Here is a 13,985-nt window from a genome sequence, read left to right as displayed (position 1 = left end):
TCTTGGAGCAAAGAGAATAAATTTTACTTACAGAAAGGTAATTCCGAATGTCCGCATATCGAGGTAGATTCTTCTGAGTATTCTCAAACAGTTTCTCATACGAAAGGGAATTATGACCTGGAGTAAAATGAGGGGAATACTCAAGGAAGTTTTCTACCTTGATGCTCTCTTTTTGCTTTTTTAACTGCCCTAACAAACTACTCTCCTTATCCCTTGGTAAGTCATAAGCAATAGAGGCTCGGGGTGCATATGGCGTCTCGACAATAAGAGTGGATGATGAAGGAGCCTCAGTGCTCACTTCCTCGCCTTTTGCCAGATGTAGAGCTTGTGGGGCCTCAATTTGCTCCTCCTTCCTCTCTTCCATGTGAGTTTCGACCACTTCTCCATTCTTCATTGTAGTGATGGCTTGCTCATGATAAGAAGTATTCTCATCCACCATGTAGTGTCCATCAAGATTGGCCACCGATTGTCTTTGAAGCTCTTCTTCTTCTATTTGATTTGCCATCTGCTTCATCTGAACTTCCATCCTGGCTATGGATTGAGAGTGAGAGTTCAATGTCTGACTGAGAGAGGTCATTGTCTGAGAGATAGAGGTCAGTGTCTGACCCCGAGATTTCATTGTCTGTTCCACATTGCTCATAAATTTTAACATCTAATCTTGAAAATCAGAATCCAACCAAGGAGATGGTTCAACTTGATGGTATAATTCATGAAATTGTGGAGCATAATTTTCAAGAGCTTGAGCTTGCCATGAGATATTAGATTGATTGCTCCATGCCGGGTCATAGGAATCAGAGTAATGGTCATTCCTCGGTCTAGAGAACTGTGTGTTCATATGCTCATAAGAATAGTTAGAAAATTGTCTTGCAATAGGACAATTTTTAATAAGGACTATAGCAATATGAACATGTTCCATGGGGTGTTGGGATGTCTCCCCACAAGAACTAAATTGAAAAAAAAAATAAAAAAAAAAATAAAAAATAACAAAATAACAAAATAACAAAATAAAACAAAATAAAAACAAAAAATTGGAAACCAAAATAAAAATAAAGTAAAAACAAAAAAGAATCAAGTTAAATTCAACCCTCTCAATGAGAGGGATGCAGTCCAATTGACATGGTATCAGAGCTAAATTAGGGTTCTAAGTTTTTCGGTCTTTTCTATCGGTGGGATCTAGGATTTTTTGGGTAGCAGCAGATTATTTTGGTGGTCAATAACTTCAGGGGAAGTTGTCGATACTTCTGGTGGGTCCTAAACTGCTATTCGGCAGTTTCTGATTGAGGGTAGCGGCCATTCCTGTGGTGCTGTAGGTGATCGGTGGGGTCTAAAACTGTTGTTCAGCAGTTCTATTGTTGTTCAGCAATTCTATTCTGTGGGGTTCTATTGCTGTTTTGGCGTAGACAATTTCTGTGGAGATTTTGGTGATGTTCCGGTTCTTGTGGGTGCTGTCGGCAATTCTGTTCATAGATTCTAGTGTGTCTGCTCGGAGATTCTGGTGCGGTACTATTCGGAGACACTGTTCGGCGATTCGATTCTGGTGCTGTACGTATTCAGAGATTCTGGTGCGGTGAGCTTAGAGGAGAATTTCTGGAGGAGTTTTTGGTAAAATCATGTTTTATTTATTATTTAATTTAGTTGGGTTTCATCATGTCTTCTAGTGATGATTATTTGTTACGGAAAAAATTATTTTGCTTAAGAATTCGAACTAGTTTCGCTTATTTGTTACGGGGAAAGAATTGTGGGGCCAAATTGATAGTGATCCAACTCCTACAGAGCCTAAGGAGTTGGCCAAGTAGAAGGTCAAGGATGCACGTGTGATGTCCTGGATTTTAGGGTCTGTTGATCCTCTTATTGTAATCAATTTAAGGGCATATAAGACTGCGAAGACTGTGGGAGTATTTGCTGAAAGTTTATCACCAGGATAATACCGCACGACGATTTCAGTTGGAATATGAGATTGTTAGTTATCCTCAAGGCAATCTTTCCATTTAGGAGTATTTCTCTGGTTTTCAGAATTTATGAGAGGAATTTTCTGATGTGGTTTATGCGAAGGTACCTGCTGCATCTCTCTCTGCTGTTCAAGCTGTTCATGAGCAAAGCAAGAGAGATCAATTCCTGATGAAATTGAGCCCTATATTTGAGGCTACTCGCTCAAATTTAATGAACCAAAATCCTTCACCATCTTTGGATATTTGCTTTGCAGAATTACTTCATGAGGAGCAGTGTCTTCTCACACAGGCTGCATTCCAACAAGATGCGAACCCAAATCTAGTTGCCTATGCAGCCTACAAGAGAGGTAGGTGTAAAGATATGCGCAAGGTCCAGTGTTTTGGCTGCAAGGAGTATCATCTTGCCGCCAACTGTGCAAAGAAAGTTTATAACTACTGTAAGAAACAAGGTCACTTTATCAAAGAATGTCCCACTCAGGCTCCACATCGTCATGCTATTCCTTATCCAGGCTACAAAGAACACTTCTTCTGCTCTAGAGATGTCCTCAGTTTCTTCTACAGTCGGATCCTCTAGTTTTACCCCTGAGATTGTTCAATAGATGATTATGTCAACATTTTCTGCCTTCGCAAAAATATTGGCTTATTGATTTTGTTGCATCCAATCATATGACCACATCATCTGATGTGTTGTGCAGTGTCCACCCATATCATGGTTCCTCCCAAATTCAGGTCGCTAATGGAAGTGATTTAGCTATTAATGAAATATGAGATATCAATCCTTCATTCAAAGATGTTTATGTATCTCCTAGCCTGTCTAATAATCTTATTTCGGTTGACCAGTTAGTTGAGAAAAATTGTGATGTCCATTTTTCTTGTGATGGTTGTCTTGTGCAGGATCAGGTGTCGTGGAAGATACTCGCAAAGGGGCCTAAAGTTGGAACACTCTTTCCACTGCAATTTTCTATTCCTAGTAGTTTATCTTTGGCTTGTATGACAATTAATACTCTGAGTGAATTATGGCATAAACATTTGGGCCATCCAAACTCTGTTATTTTGTCTCTTATGTTAAATTCTGGTTTGTTAGGCAATAAAGAACATGTTTCTAAATACTTGTCATTTGGTTGTTTTGTCTACAAACTTGGTAAGAGTAAGACTCTTTCATTTCCTTCTCATGGTAGTCGTGCTGCAAAATGCTTTGATATTGTGCATAGTGATGTGTGGGGCATTTCTCCTATCATTTCTCATGCTAGATAAAAATATTTTGTGGCATTCATAGATGATTTCAGTCTGTATACTTGGGTCTATTTTCTTCGGGCCAAATCTAAGGTCCTATATGTTTTTCAGAACTTTGTCACATATATTGAGAACCAATTTTCTACATGTATTAAGATGTTGAGGTCTGATTCTGGTGGAGAATACATGTCCCACAAGTTTCATGATTTCTTACATCATAAAGGCATTGTCTTTCAGCGTTCTTGTCCTTATACTCCTCAGCAAAATGGGGTGGCAGAACTGAAGAACCGACACCTCTTAGATGTTGTTCGCACTTTATTGCTTGAATCATCTGTCCCTTCTAAATTCTGGGTTGAAGCATTATCTATTGCAGTTTATTTAATTAATAGACTGCCATCTCAGGTCTTGAATTTCGATTCTCCTTATTACCGTTTGCACCATCAACATCCTCGCTATCTTAATCTGTATACTTTTGGATGTGTTTGCTTTGTTCATTTACCTCCTCATAAAGGTAACAAACTCTCTGCTCAGTCTGTTAAATATACCTTTATGGGTTAAAGTATTTCCCGCAAAGGTTATGTTTGCTATGACTCTTGTGCTAACAAACTTCATATATCTCGTAATGTTGTTTTCTTTGAGAATCAATACTTCTTTCCTACACATATTGAGTTATTGCCTAAGATTAGTATTCTGTCTTCTTTTGATGATTTGCCCCCACTTCCTGACCGGTTCAAACCTTGACTTGTGTATACTCGGCATCGACCCACTTTGCCCCTTCTCAAGACTGGCCCTTCATCTGAAACTACTCTGAAAGCTTCTCCTAAGATTGAAATGACATTTGATATGTGACGACCCGTTTTTTTTTTTTTATATACAAAACGTAAAACGAGTCATCGCAGTGGCACGACTACGTGTCGCTCAGCCAACATATGGCACATGCCCCATAACATGTACCCGATAATCAGAGTATAACATACATCTATCTATGCAGCGGAAAACATAAATCTGAATAGCGGAAATTACAACTTATACATCTATCACAAATTAATTACAACAAAGAGCCATTTAACATCTATCTGTTTGAGTCTTATTAACACTATAACAATAATGGCTTAACAAAGAATAAGTGACACAAACGTCACAAGCCATACCAAACCTATAAAATAGTGGACAACCCATGGTCCGACGATTACAACTGTCGCGGCGAGCTTCAGTCATAATATCCCAAGCACACTGCTACCAACCCATCAACTATACCGAAGTACCTGCAGCCAAAGAAACATCATCTACACGGTTGTGGTGGTATCCACATCCGCATAGGTGAAATTATGAGTTCACTGCCTTAGTATAAAACATACTAAGACCTCTGTGGTATAAGACTAACTGAGTTTTCACAAAGAACCAACCTTCATTATATTTTTAGTCGTGCGAGCACTATATTAGCCACAATTTACCAACAGCTAATGCAGCAAACACCGACTATTCAGAAAACATTTAAAAGATACTATATAGCTGTGAACATATGTAGAAGTTCCAATCTACCGCTTGGAAGACTCTACATATAGACCCCTCTATAATAATACTTTTCACCGGTCGCCTAGACATATGTGCACACGATTACTCCATCACAGATATCACGTATACACATAAGTCTTAAGCAAGGAACATGGCATCTTACTCTTCCATACTAGGATAACATCCGTCAACAAAACACTCGCAACACCATCTCTAATCTTATTTCAGCTTCGTGCCTTGACGTCAGTAGATCATGAGAGCACTAGAGTTAAACTCAATCATGCTAACACGTCTTTCCTGAAGAACAAGAACAGTCAACCTTCTTACTCATAGACATGCCATTACTCGCACCTGGGCAATCATGTATCCATGTACTTTCAAGTTCAATGTATGATATTAACACATGACTATCCGATAGAAATATACATAAGCGCTTTTCATTTAAGACACTTATGCATACCAACACGTCTAGTAAAATCTACTCATAACATAAAAACATCACTCATTAAACAATGCTATACATGATATGCATGACTGGGTCTACTGGGGCTTCGGTCCCCCACGATGCTGATAACTGCTGTTTAACTGTGTATCCTGCTGCTTTACTGCTGTACTGTTGTTGATGTATGCTCTATACTACATGCTCTATGCTTTGTGCTTGACCAGTATATATTTCACTACTGTATCATGCTCAAATCATGCAGTTGTTAAATCACGTCCTCTTAACACTAAACAAATCCAACATTTTATCCAACACTTTGAAATCATTCAAAACATATCCTCTTCAAAAAACTAAACAGTTTCAACATGACATGTTCTCAAACAATTTTACACAATTTAAATCCCAACCGTAGAACATAACACTTTAAATCAATTCAATACTTTTCACTCTTACACTATTTCTTAAACATCATTGATATAATTTAAACATAATCGAAACTAATCAAATCATCTCAAAGCATATAATTCATCATATGGTTGGCTCGGTTTCATAAACAATATATATATTTTTATCAACCCAATACATATAAAAATATATATTTTCTCAGTGAGTGGAATACCCACCTTAGCTACATTGGACTCCAACTCGAACTCTACATTGGAGAACCCATTGAAGTCTCCAATTATAACACAATCCTGCAAACATTGGTAGCATTAGACTATGCTATTGAACCTAAGCTCTATGACACAAAAACTACCCGCTTGCTCACACGTCACGTCACTCGCTTCTAAAGCTAGCTAAACACCTTAGGCTATTATTAGATTAGTCATTCGTTACATGTTTGCGTCTTATCTTATTTATTAACTAGAAGACACATCTATTATTTTATTAGCTTATTTGTTTTTGTGGTGTCACATTATTACTCCTAATCCTTTTTATAGCTTGTCATTTATCATTGTTAACCCATTAATGACTAGTTACTATTTTACTAAGTTAACAATATATATTTAACATGTATGCATGCATATGTATATATGCACCTATATACATATACATATATAACTCTTAAACCAAATCGATGACACACTTAAATACTTTGGGTACCGGAATAGGTGAGTTAGCTACTAAATAGTCATATAATGGATCTATAGTGTATTTATGTGTTTCTATAGGCTTACTAGCTAACATTTACAAACATAGGGTTATTTGGGTAATCTATAACTCACTGACATTCTTATTAGAATTGGTGTCCCCTTTTATATTATCCTTAGGCCTTAGACTTACAATTACTAATATACTTAGTATTTAATCTTTATTAACTAATAACCATCTAGGTAGTTTAAACTATAGGACCTTAATCTTATATAACTTATTAATTTAATAACTCTTATCGAACTAACTTATAATCGCATTTTATAATATCCATTCTTTTATTAACACACCCAATTAAAATCCACTCAATTAAAACTACCTATTATCAACCACAACGAGGAATCACTAAATATATCTTATAAAAATAAAACCCCATATACCATTGAACTCAATTTATTTACATAATAGCAATGGTATGTTTTTCCTCTTAAAACTTCCACATAACTAACCAACATCCTCAAATTACTAACCTAAAACCAGATTTGGGTTCCACTTAAAACACCCATCAAAATCGCTCCAAAATAGCTCCTAAGATGCCACCGAAAATCAACCCACCAATCCAACTCCCAATTTCACACGGCCCTTCACAAGTATCAACTATCAAAAATTAACCCATAACATCCATAGCCAACATAACCCAAAATCATCAAGAATCACATACATACACCCACATATAGCTTCAATCAACCAACATCAATCTAAAACACTGCTCAAAACACTACACGGCCAGCACACATCACACATAAAAATCCCATACTCCATCTCAACACACACATCACACACTGGCCGATCAAGAACACCAAAACTCCAAAATCACACACACTCCCATAGCCACTGCCGACACACAACCAGCCCCAATACACAACCAATACTCAGAGATCCCAACATCACTGTAACACAAAAATCACGGCTCAGCCGATCCAACCACAAACAGGAACTATAAAAATCAAATTAACTGTAAAGCCCCAAAATTATCAAACCCTAACTCAATAATAATCAAATCAATCCCCAAATAAATCATCATAGGTTATAAGAAATTACCCCAAGGATTTTCATAGCAAATCCACCGAAAAACGCCACTGATTCCGCCGAAAAAGTCGCCGGAAATCACTTTGAAGAACCGGGTCTTCTTCTCGGGTCTGGCGGGTTGCGGGTCACGGTCACGGGTTCTCAGATTTTTTGGGCTCACGGGTCGCGGGTTCAAGCTCCTGGATTCCGCCAAAGCTCTTCCATCGCCGGATTTCAGTCCCAGTTGCCGATCATGGAGGATCGGGTCCTCACGGGTCGTAGGTCACGGGTTCTACGGGTTTTCGGGTTCTCTCTCTCTCGGGTCATCTCTGGTTCACGGGCTCACCGGAGATCGCGTTGCCGGCGTCCTCTGGTCTCGTCGGCGCCACCCATCGGAGGATCGGGCTCCGATCACTCCTCTCCATCTCCGTGTCTCACTCTCTCAGTCTCGGTCTACTCTCTCTCAACTTGTGAGAAGAAGGGGAGGAGAGAAATAGGGAGGGGCTGATGTGTGCGGCTACAGAGAACAGAGGAGGGAGAAGGAAGAAAAGAGAAGGAAAAGGAAAAGAGAAGAAGAGTGAGGGGGTGCGTTGGGGAGAAGCCGGAAGAGAAGAGAAATAAGATAAGAAAGATGAAAGAAAGATGAATCAGGAGAGGGGCTAACGTGTGTGGTTGAGAAGGGAGAAAATAGAATAATGTTATCCTATCCCGCCCAATCGTATACCAACACGTGGCAAGGGGTTATTGTCTTTTATTTTTAAAGCCCTACATTTTATTATTTACATCAGGACCCCACTAATTTAAAGATCCTATCTTTTGACAATTAATGTTTGACCCTACATTTAATCTAACCATATTTCATCAAAACAATTAATTACTTATTATTTCCTAAAGGCCCATTAATAGCATTCTATTATTATAACTTTCATTATTTTATATAAGACTCATTTTTTTTTCAATCATATAAGATTATCTGCTTAGAACTTATTACTAGTCCCATCTTATTTAATAAATATCATTTATTAAATTTCAAATGCCTTATTTAATTTCTTGGTCTTTACATGATACAAGTCTAATAAGTTTGTCCATGCCTCCTGAGCTTGGTCCTCGACACTCTACCCGGGTATCACGTCTTCCTGATCGGTATAGCGATTACCACACTTCTTTTAACACTACTTTCTCGTCTATTTCCATTCCTACATGTTTTTCAGAGGCTGTTAAACATGAATGTTGGGGCAAAGCAATGGATGAGGAACTTTAGGCTCTCCAGGATAATCATACATGGGATGTGGTTCCTTACCCCTCTGCTGTTAAAGCCATTGGTTGTAAATGGGTTTTCTCAGTTAAGCTCCGCTCTGATGGGACTCTAGACAGGTATAAGGCACTCTTAGTTGCTCTTGGAAACTGGCAAGAATATGGGGTGGACTATAAGGAGACATTTGTGCCGATCGCAAAGATGACTACAATGCGTACGATTATTTCTATTGCCGCCTCCCAAGGCTGGCCACTTCACCAGATGGACGTCAAAAATATTTTTCTTCATGGTGATCTCAAAAAAGATATTTACATGACTCCTCCTCCGAGTTTGTTTTCTTCTCCGTCTTCCGCTGTGTGTAAGTTAAAGTGGTCTCTCTATGGCTTAAAATAGGCTCTCCGGGCGTGGTTTGACAAATTCAGGTCTACTTTACTTTGCCTCTCCTTTGTTCAAAGCCAATATGACTCATCTTTGTTTTTGTACAAGACTCCGACTGGTCTTATCCTTTTACTTGTGTATGTGGATGATATTGTCATTACTGGTACTGACTCCAACTTGATTGCTCACCTCAAGCAGAATCTTCATGCTTCTTTTCATATGAAAGACCTTGGTCCTCTTACGTATTTTTTGGGTTTGGAGGTGCACACTAATTCTTCAGGTATATTCTTGAATCAACACAAATATACCCAGGATTTGATTAGCCTAGCCGGTCTTCAGGATTCGCCTTCGGTGGATACTCCTCTGGAGATCAATATGAAATATCGCCGTGAGGAGGGTGATCTTCTTTTTGATCCTACTGTGTTTCGACAGTTGGTAGGGAGCTTGAACTATTTGACTATTACTCGGCCTGATATTTCCTTTGTTGTCCAATAGGTTAGACAGTTCTGCAAACTCCACGCCACCTTCATTTAGCCGTTGTTCGCCATATCATTCAATATCTACGGGAGTCACCTGACCATGTGTTGTTCTTTCCAACTGGCTCTCCTCTTCACCTTGTTGCTGATATTGATACGGATTTGGCCGGATATCCTGATACTCGGCGGTCTGTCACGGGTTGGTGCATGTTTCTTGGTAATTCTTTAATCTCTTGGAAGAGTAAGAAACAAGCTCACATTTCTAAATCCTTTATTGAATCCGAATACCAGGGAATGTCTGCTGCTTGTTCTGAGATTGTCTGGCTTAGTGGGCTTCTGGCTGAGCTTGGTTTTTCTCAATCTGACTCTACTCCTATACATGTTGATAATACTAATGCCATTCAAATAGCTGCTAATCCTGTTTACCATGAGCGTACGAAGCATATTGAGGTTGACTGTCATTCTATTCAGGAAGCCTTGCACACTCGTGTTATATCTCTTCCTCATGTTTCTACTAGTTTACAGATAGCTGACGTATTCACCAAGGCCATGACACGACTGTGACGACCCGTTTTTTTTTTTTTTTTTTTATACAAACGTAAAACGAGTCATCGCAGTGGCACGACTACGTGTCGCTCAGCCAACATATGGCACATGCCCCATAACATGTACCTGATAATCAGAGTATAACATACATCTATCTATGCAGCGGAAAACATAAATCTGAATAGCGGAAATTACAACTTATACATCTATCACAAGTTAATTACAACAAAGAGTCATTTAATATCTATCTGTTTGAGTCTTATTAACACTACAACAATAATGGCTTAACAAAGAATAAGTGACACAAACGTCACAAGCCATACCAAACCTATAAAATAGTGGACAACCCGTGGTCCGACCATTACAACTGTCGCGGCGAGCTTCAGTCATAACATCCCAAGCACACTGCTACCGACCCATCGACTATACCGAAGTACCTGCAGCCAAAGAAACATCATCTACACAGTTGTGGTGGTATCCACATCCGCATAGGTGAAATAATGAGTTCACCGCCTTAGTATACCTCATACTAAGACCTCAGTGGTATGAGACTAACTGAGTTTTCACAAAGAACCAACCTCTATTTATTTTTAGTCGTGCGAGCACTATATTAGCCACAATTTACCAACAGCTAATGCAGCAAACACCGACTATTTAGAAAACATTTAAAACATACTATATAGCTGTGAACATATGTAGAAGTTCCAATCTACCGCTTGGAAGATTCCACATATAGACTCCTCTATAATAATACTTTTCACCGGTCGCTTGGACATATGTGCACACGATCACTCCATCACAGATATCACGTATACACATAAGTCTTAAGCAAAGAACATGGCATCTTACTCTTCCATACTAGGATAACATCCTTCAACAAAACACTCGCAACACCATCTCTAATCGTATTCCAGCTTCGTGCCTTGACGTCAGTAGATCATGAGAGCACTAGAGTTAAACTCAATCATGCTAACACGTCTTTCCTGAAGAACAAGAACAGTCAACCTTCTTACTCATAGACATGCCATTACTCGCACCTGGGTAGTCATGTATCCATGTACTTTCAAGTTCAATGTATGATATTAACACATGACTATCCGATAGAAATATACATAAGCGCTTTTCATTTAAGACACTTATGCATACCAACACGTCTAGTAAAATCTACTCATAACATAAAAACCTCTCTCACAAAACAATGCTATATATGCTATGCATGCCTCAATGTGTTGCTGATACTGCCTCAATGTGCTGATACTGTTACTCTGCTGATACTGTTGCCCTGGTATGTATGCTCTATACTACATGCTCAATGTTCCGTGCTTGACCAGTATATATTTCCTACTGTGTCACGCTGAAATTATGCAGTTGTTAAATCACGTCCTCTCAAAACAAAACAAATCCAGCATTTTACCCAACACTTTGAAATCATTCAAAACTTAGTTTCTTTATCAAATCTACGCAGTTTCAACATTACATGTTCTCAAACAATTTGCATAATTTAGATCTCAACTGCAAAACATACTCAAAACACTTTAAATCAATTAACACCTTTCCCTCATGCATCAATTCTTAAACATCATTGATAATATTTGAACATAATCGAAACTAAACAAATCATCTCAAAGCATATACATTTCATCATATGGTTGGTTCGGTTTCATAAACAATATATATTTTTATCAATCCAATACATATAAAAATATATATTTTCTCAGTGAGTGGAATACCCACCTTGGCTGCATTAGACTCCAACTCGAACACTCCTTGGACTCTAGTCACTTGGACTCTACATTGGAGAACCAATTAAAGTCTCCAATCCGAACATGATCCTGCAAACATTGGTAGCATTAGACTATGCTATTGAATCACATACTCTATGACACCCTAACTACCCGCGTGCTCACACGTCACATCACTCGCTTCTAAAGCTAGCTAGGTATCCTAAACTATTATTAGGCTAATCATTGGTTATAGGTTCTTATTATATCTTGCTTATTAATTAGGAGATGTATTTACTATTTTAGTTGCCTACATATTATTATTACATCACATTACCATTGTGAATCCATTAATGGTTTGTTGCTTATTTACTAAGCAAACAATATATATTTAACATGTATGCATGCATATGTATATATGTACATATATACATATACATATACAATACTTAAACCTAGTCCATTAACACACTAAATTACTTAGTGTACATAGATAAGTAAATTGGATACCAAGTTACCTTACTATCATTATTAGACATTATGCTTATGGTTTGTTTATCCATTTAAGCTAAGTGCATTCGGTCCACATATATATATACATATAATGTTTATCAAGCTAAGCATAACCTCATAACGCACTTAGGTATTTTATACAGCATAGGTAATTACATTAATCACCTAATTATATCACCACTAGACTTTGGAGCCTATTCATGTATTTCTATAATGTCACTATTTTATATTTGTTGTCTTAAGGCTATTTGGATAATTTACCATTTTAAAGCATTCTCATCTAAGCATTACACTTAACACTTAATCCTTGTTAATTACTAGTTATCTATGAAACTCTTATTCTTTCATTACATAAATACTTGAGTACTTAAACTATATAGCCCAATCTTATTTAACATGTTATCTTAATAACCCTTATTTCAATTTATGTGAATCTATGTATTTGATTTTAGCCCTCATCTCATTCGGCCTTACCAATATCATGTAATCCAATTTTAACTTCTATCCATAGTTAGTCCTATAACAAGTCTCTATATACACTAACTTCAACATTAAAACTTCAACTCTTCTTTAACAACCAACTTAACCAATCTAAATAAATTCAACCATTAAACATCAATGTCAACAATTACCCAAATCAAGACTTTAACTAACATAAGCTACCATAAGTATTAAACTCATTCTCTAACAAATAACCACCAAGACCTAAACTTAATCAACCGATTCCTATCAAAACCCATCAAATCCATAAAACCAACTCCAAGGATACTCATTCGATAATCCTCAACAAAGTCTCTTAAAAATTAATCTCCATATAACACCTAAACAAACTTTCATCCTCATTTAACACAATCTTTAAATTATTAACATCAAAAACTCCTTCATCAAAATCATCAACCCAAAATCAGATTTGGATTTCACCAAAACACTTATCCAAATCATCAAAAATTCCAGAACTTACCCAATCAAAACAACTCAATTCATTTGATGAACTCAAAGAACTAAAACACCAACTAAACTACAAAAACCGAAACCACATAAACCACAATCATCTTCTAGATTTCATTCCCAAAGCTGAACCCAATCCAACCACCATGTAAGCCCCTTTTAAAATTCTAACAACCTAAACTAAAATCATCAAAACCGAAACCCCTAAAAGACCCATACGACTTCTACAAAAATATCAAGAGAACATGATGACATCAAGGACAAGAGAGAAGAGAAATCTCACCCAGAAGTTTTTGCAGAGAATCCCCTCAGTCTGGATTCACCGGTGCTCCTTCACCATTCGGCTCATCTCTCACACTCGGATCCGTGTGTGTGCGTGAGTGCAAGACAAGAGAGGAAGGAGGAAAGGAAAGGAAAAGAAATGAGCTGCTGTGCGTGCGTGACAAGGGAGAAGGGAGGAAGAAGAGAAAAGAAATGGTGGGGGCTGCTGCTGCCGTGAAACAGGGGGAGAGAAAAGGGGAAAAGAGAAAAAGAAGGAGAAAAGGAAGAGAGAGAAGAAGTGGGAGGGAGAGAAGTGCGTGCATGTGAGGAGAGAGGGAGAGAAAGAAAGAAAAGTGAAAGAAAAGAGAAAGGAAGACCGGTTGGGCTTGTCCCATATTCTTATTTCCTTTTTCTTTTCTTTTATTAATATCAAAAGATAAGGCATCTCCCAAGCCACAACAAAGTGACACATGGCATTGGATGGGATTCTCTTTTATCTTAAGGCTTTATCTTCTATAAAATTACTGCAGTGCCACACCTAATATTTGTTCTATCTTTTGTTAATTAATATTCAACCCCATATTTAAA

The 13,985-nt window shown here is 37.8% G+C and overlaps 2 long non-coding RNA genes across 2 annotated transcripts; both read right to left on the bottom strand.

Annotated features, from left to right (window-relative positions):
- Positions 1 to 4,188: 4,188 nt before the first annotated feature.
- Positions 4,189 to 7,923, bottom strand: LOC133881567 (uncharacterized). Its single transcript, XR_009902552.1, has 2 exons — positions 7,333 to 7,923; positions 4,189 to 4,468 (listed from the first exon to the last, which is right to left on the bottom strand). It is a non-coding gene; the product is annotated as an uncharacterized LOC133881567 (long non-coding RNA).
- A 2,209-nt stretch (positions 7,924 to 10,132) lies between these two features.
- On the bottom strand, positions 10,133 to 13,763 carry LOC133881954 (uncharacterized). Its single transcript, XR_009902620.1, has 3 exons — positions 13,420 to 13,763; positions 11,689 to 11,786; positions 10,133 to 10,412 (listed from the first exon to the last, which is right to left on the bottom strand). It is a non-coding gene; the product is annotated as an uncharacterized LOC133881954 (long non-coding RNA).
- Positions 13,764 to 13,985: the final 222 nt, after the last annotated feature.

This window comes from Alnus glutinosa, chromosome 11 (genome assembly GCF_958979055.1).
Source record: "Alnus glutinosa chromosome 11, dhAlnGlut1.1, whole genome shotgun sequence".
In the NCBI taxonomy this organism is placed as follows: domain Eukaryota; kingdom Viridiplantae; phylum Streptophyta; class Magnoliopsida; order Fagales; family Betulaceae; genus Alnus; species Alnus glutinosa.
Note: the sequence above shows the minus strand (reverse complement) of the source record. Positions and strands in the feature narration are given on the sequence as shown.